This window comes from Mesocricetus auratus, unplaced genomic scaffold, assembly GCF_017639785.1.
Source record: "Mesocricetus auratus isolate SY011 unplaced genomic scaffold, BCM_Maur_2.0 Super-Scaffold_100010, whole genome shotgun sequence".
Lineage (NCBI taxonomy): Eukaryota > Metazoa > Chordata > Mammalia > Rodentia > Cricetidae > Mesocricetus > Mesocricetus auratus.
Window position 1 is genome coordinate 16,588,151 of NW_024429194.1, and position 6,000 is coordinate 16,594,150.

Here is a 6,000-nt window from a genome sequence, read left to right on the forward strand (position 1 = left end):
GGCAGGGACTGGAGGAGAGGAGCTTCATCTCCGTGCTATGGGAAAGCCACCCCCCACTCCCCAGTGAGTAAAGGCTTTCTGGCTGCAGTCCATTGGGGCAGGGGGTACACACCCTGAGAGGAACTGCTCACACATTCTCTGTAAGAAAGCTCAATACAGTAGTTGGTTCGTGCCTATGTTTGCTTGGGGACCTTTGGAGAGGGGATTGCCTGTGTTTCCCATGTGAAGGAATTTCAGCAGTAGCCCATATATAATCCCAGTGCTGGCAAAGTGGAGACAGGAGGATCCCTGGGGCTTGCTGGCCAGCCAGTCTAGCCAAATGGTATGCCTTAAATTCAGTGAGAGATCTTGTCTCAAAAAGCAAGGTGGACAAAGCCGGGGGTTGGTGGTGCACACCTTTAATCCCAGCACTCGAGAGGCAGAGGCAGGCGGATGTCTGTGAGTTCGAGGCCAGCCTGGACTACAAGAGCTAGTTCCAGGAAAAAAAAGTAGATGGCAGCAATAAGATGGAGGACTAGATAGATCAGAGCTTCAAAGCACTTAGCTACTGATCCAGAGGACCCAAGTTCAGATCCTGGCATCCAGAGAAGACAGCTCACCGAGATTCGATACGCTCTTCTGGCCTCCACAGATGCACTCACACATAAACAATAAATGTTTATTGAATATGGTGGAATCTTGAAAGGCGGTGCTTGCTTGAAATCACAGTGGCAGGCAGCTCTCTGAGTTTGAGGGCAGACTGGTCTACAGAGGGAGTTCCAGGACAGCCAAGCCACACAAGAGAGAAAGGTGGAGAGCAGTTAAGACAGACACCCGGCATCAGTATCTGGTCTACGCTCAAGCACACGCACATCCACGAGTGCGAACTCTAAGCTGGGTGTGGTGGGAAATGCTTGCAATCCCAGCATTGGAGCAGCTGAGACAGGCAGAGCTGAACCTACTCTAATTAGCAAGCCCCAGGCCAATAAGAAATAATGTCTCAAAAAAAAAAAAAAGAGCCAGGCGTTGGTGGCGCACGCCTTTAATCCCAGCACTTGGGAGGCAGAGGCAGGCGGATCTCTGTGAGTTCGAGGCCAGCCTGGTCTACAAGAGCAAGTTCCAGGACAGCCTCCAAAGCCACAGAGAAACCCTGTCTTGAGAAAAAACCAAAAAAGAAAAAAATCAGGCTGGAGAGGCTGAAGCGATGGCTCAGTAGTTGAAGAGCATTTACTGCTCTTGCAGGGGGCCTGGGTTAAGTTCCAGCATCCACATGGTGGTTTACAACTGTCTATATAACTCCAGTTCCAGGAAACTTGACGTCTTCCCTCTTCCCTCAGTAGGCACCAGGCACACCACACACACACACACACACATACCAGGCAAAACACTCATAAATCTAAAAATATTTTAAAGGGTGAACCGCACTCCAGAAAAGAAACAGCAGCCCTGGGTTGGCCTCTGGCCCCCACAGGAGACACACGTGCCTGAGTACCTTGCACACTAACTATGGCCGGAGAGGCGGCTCTGCAGGTGGGGCATTTACAGCTCTCTTATACCGCTTCGCCCACAACCAGCATCTTAACAACCTCCTGTGACTCCAGCTCCAGGGGTCTGACACCCTCTCCTGGCCCTTTCCAGCATCGGCACGTGAATAAAAATTACCCTTGGCATGAGCTCCATAAGAGACAGCATCCCAGCCTTCAAGTCTGAGAAGGGCTTCTTTAGAGGAAGAGCCATCACATCCACGACGTGGGGAGGGGTCCTGAAGGGAAAGAGCCCTTAGTTCCCTAGGCTCCAAAGCATTAGGAAAATGACATCACGGGGCTAATACCCTTAAATTCTGGTGATTCCCTTGAGATTAAAGAACAAGCAAGGCTCTCTTATTACAGGCTTGGGGAGGGGGACAGGCAGGGGTTGGGGAACCCTCTGATAAACTTCCAACTATAATCTAAGGTCCTCTGGAAAGTAGAGGGTGCAGGTTGGAGGGAGCTCATCTGAGAGCTACAAGGTCAGAGCACCAACTGTCCCTTGGGAGGAGACTGCAGAGGAGCCTGTGTCATCTCTGGGGAAGGAAGCAGCTAGAGGGCCTGTGATCCAACAGTTTCCAATTCAAGTTTAAGATTATAAGGGGTTTTTTTAATTTATTTTTTTTACATTCCAATCCCAGTTCCCCCTCCCTTTTTAAAATATTCTTTGATTCTGTTTCTTCTCAGATGAAATTTTAAATTAAAATATTGTTACTTAATTGTATAGGATGTGTGCAATTACCTTAAAATAATTTTTAGTGACGAGACTGATGATCCAAATTTGATTTTTGCTAGTCTGTATGCTTGTCCTATTAAAGACAAAGTTTAAATATGACATAGTAATTTCTGACTGAGCCATGAGACCAATTTGGCACATAGGTTCAGTTGTTTGTTTCTAGGGTTTGGTGGCTCTCGTCAGTTCATTTTGCTCATGTGAATCACTGGAGGGGTTTTGTTGTCAGAATGCTAGGACAGGACGCATCTGCCAGCGCTCCCGAGTGCCAGCGTTAGGATCAGTTCTCCCTTTGCTCACTTAGTAGGACAGGACGCATCTGCCAGCGCTCCCGAGTGCCAGCGTTAGGATCAGTTCTCCCTTTGCTCACTTAGTAGGACAGGACGCATCTGCCAGCGCTCCCGAGTGCCAGCGTTAGGATCAGTTCTCCCTTTGCTCACTTAGTAGGAGCATACGAAGCCGTCCCTGTCATTTTGGAAATTTTCCAATTTGTTTCGTGATTTCTAGGCCTGAGATTGCAACTCAATGAGCAAACCAGGCTTTTTTAGGCGAGGCCCCTTCTACGGGATTCGTGCCCCAAGGCATGGGCAAGGTGCCCACTCACAGACCTTAGAGACTGGTCTCGAACATGGATTTGGACCAGTGATAGGTGGGAAATTGAGTAGTTTTAGTTTGTATTCCTCTTTATTTTGTTTTTCTTCTTGACACAGAGTTTACAAACTTCTTTGAATTAATATTAATCCTAATACTTTTGATTTTTAAATTACATTTTTTAAAATTTTATTTATTGGCTTATTTATTTTGTTTTTCAACACAGAGGTTTCTCTGTGTAACAGTTTTGGCTGTCCTAGAACTCACTATGTAGACCAGGCTGGCCTTGAACTCACAGAGATCTGTCTGCCTCTGCTTCCTGAGTGCTGGGATTAAAGGAGTGTGCCACCACTGCCCAGCAATTACAATTTTTTTATTCTGGTAAAATGCATGCAAAACAAAACTCAACATTTTAGTCATCTTAGAGTATCTGACTCAGTGTCATTTAGTACTGTCATGTCTGCAACCGTGACCTCTACCTACCGAACTTAGATCACGTGGAAAGCTCATGCCCACCACACCCCGTTCCTCCCACTGAATACTGAATGGCACTCCTTTACCAGCGTGTTGGAGAATATTAAATGTTACCTGCATCTTGTTCCCGTGTGTATTTTGTCTTTATTATTCTTAGGTGTATAATCATATGTAGGAAGATTTAGCTCATTCTTCAGGTATAAAGAAATTCACAGATTTTCTTTTCTAATATTGCCTGAATTTTACACTGACCTTTGCGCTTGACCTGCCATTGGTCTTGGTACAGTGCAGATCTACCTCTGGGCAGGGGAACACACTTCTCATTAGACTGAACTTTCTAGGCATTGAAGCCTGACCCTGGGTTACCCCCATCTCCAGTCTCCGGCTTCTTCCAGTTGTGCCAGAGGCTCAAGGTTGAACGGGGCAGGTAGGACTATTCTCCCATTCTCTTCACTGGGGTGGGAGTGGTTCCTGGCATACGTGCAGCTCTCCGGATCTTGGGTGTGCGCTCTCTCCCCTGCCCCCTTCACGGCTTCTATAATTGTTTTGATTAAGCTAGAAGACATCCTGTGTTATAAGGAGTTCACCTGGTTTATGAGTGCCCACCGGGGGCCGTCCTGCCAGTTGGTTCCCTGCTAACCTTCTGTCTCTCCCGCTTGTCTTGTGTCTTTAAGGTGTTTCTAGAGCTGGCTCCATGCGGGCTTTCACAGCTCTGGTCCCGTTTATGCCTCCAGCTTTCATCTTTCTGTTGTTGGAATGTGTCATGTCCCCATTGTGTCCTCTAACTAAATGTGCATACTGATCTCTGTGCTACTTTCCGAGTTCTTAGTGTTGAGCATTTACTTTCTTGGCTTGGAAAGAAACCAAAGGATTTGGTCCAAGGACAGAAGGCTGGAAAGACAGGACCACCCACACGTCAGCATTGCTTTTCCCCCCCTCCCTCCTTCCCGCCCCGCTCTCTTCCCCTGCTGTCCACCAGGCAGCAGATGACAAGACAGCCCTGGGTAATGGCCGCATACAAGGGTTCCACCCTGAGGAAGACTTCACAGAGGCCTCGAGGGTACCTTCCTGGGGGCTGAAAACATGGGGGAGCAGGTAGACATAAAGGAGGAAGGAGCCAGGAGAGCTACGGGAGACAGACTTGCTTGTGCAAACAAAGCCTATCTGGAGGTCAGAGACTAGAGTTTGCTCCTAGCTAACCACAGGTCTGGAGGGCTGTACAGACAGACAGGAAGTGAGGTATCTGGGTAGAAACAGGATATAAGCAGAGAGAAACAGGAAGGCTAGCTCTTGTCAGCCGAGACACTAAGGACGTAAGGTGTGGTCACGGCTTGCACCTTCTGTGATCTCTCAGCATTTCCCTCAATATCTGACTCCAGGTTTTTATTACTTAGGGTTTTTATTATTAAGAGCACTGTTTACATTTTGGCCAGAAGATTTACAGCAGGACGGGGGCAACTTGCCCCACAAGAGTCCCAGTCTGGCCCTGAGAAAGCCACCGGCTGCTGTGGACTCGCTCAGTCAAGCTGTCTGCACCCGACTCCCTGCTCCGCCCCTCCACCGAGCACCCCTAGAACCTTTTTCTTTGAGTCTGATGGTTTGACCCAGCTTTCATTTGGACTAACAGACACACCTCTAGACCGCTACGGTTAGCTAATGGCAAGCTCCATTCTCTGACCTTCAGACAGGCTTTATTTGTACAAGCAACATCACTACAAGACAGCTAGAAGATTCTTCAGTTCTCAGTCCCCACCTTATTGTAAAGTGAGGAGTACCAGGGCTGGCAGGCTGGGTCTCCTCCCGGCACTGTCCTGAAGCCTGAGCAGGAGCCAGTGAGCCTTGGGGACTGTCGCTACCTCAGGAAGCAGTGAGTCCTCCCCGGGGCTCCAGCACTACAGCGAGGTTGGCTTGGAGGCAGACGAGGGTGCTGGGCCTACACACGAAAGACTAGGAGTCCTAGGGCTGACTCAGTGGTGAGGTGGTCTGGCAAGGGAGCTCCAAGACAGCTCTGTAACACTCACTCACTCACCAGGCCTTCTGGTCTCTTCTCCATTATGTCCCTGGCTAGACGGGGTGGATGCTGCGCCTCTTTAATCTCAGCACCCAGGGAAGCTGAGGCAGGAGGATCTCTGTGAGTCTGAGGCTAGTCTACTCTATATATTGAGTTCCAGGATAGCCACATCTAAATAGAGAGGCTCTGTCTCAAAAACACAACAACAAAATTTAAAATCTCCAGCTAATTCACAGAGACCACCAGCTTCAACCAGCCAATCACCGCCATGGTTCTTGTTTCACCCCACCTATAACACGGAAGGCATCTGTTTGGTGAGTCTTGTCAATGGCTCGCCTGATTCCTCTCACCCTTGATAGCTATTTCTACACATTTCCTATCACTTTGCACAAATAATTAAAACTCCTTTAGAGACAATCCACCTGTCCCTGTCCTGTCCCCTACCATCTTGGGGCCAACTTGTCTCAACTTGTATCCAACTAACAGGTCCATAAACAGCACCGTGGGGATCCTGAGGATGCCTGGGAGGCTCTCACCATGAAATGCTGGGTGGTCATCTCCTGGTGGCGGGATCCTCAGAGGGAGGAAACTGCCACTGTGGAAAGCTGACTGTTGACCAGGCCCCCTCATTAGGCCCAATGTCCTCAGCTTCCTCAAGGCCTTACACACAGCCTCATTCCAACTCC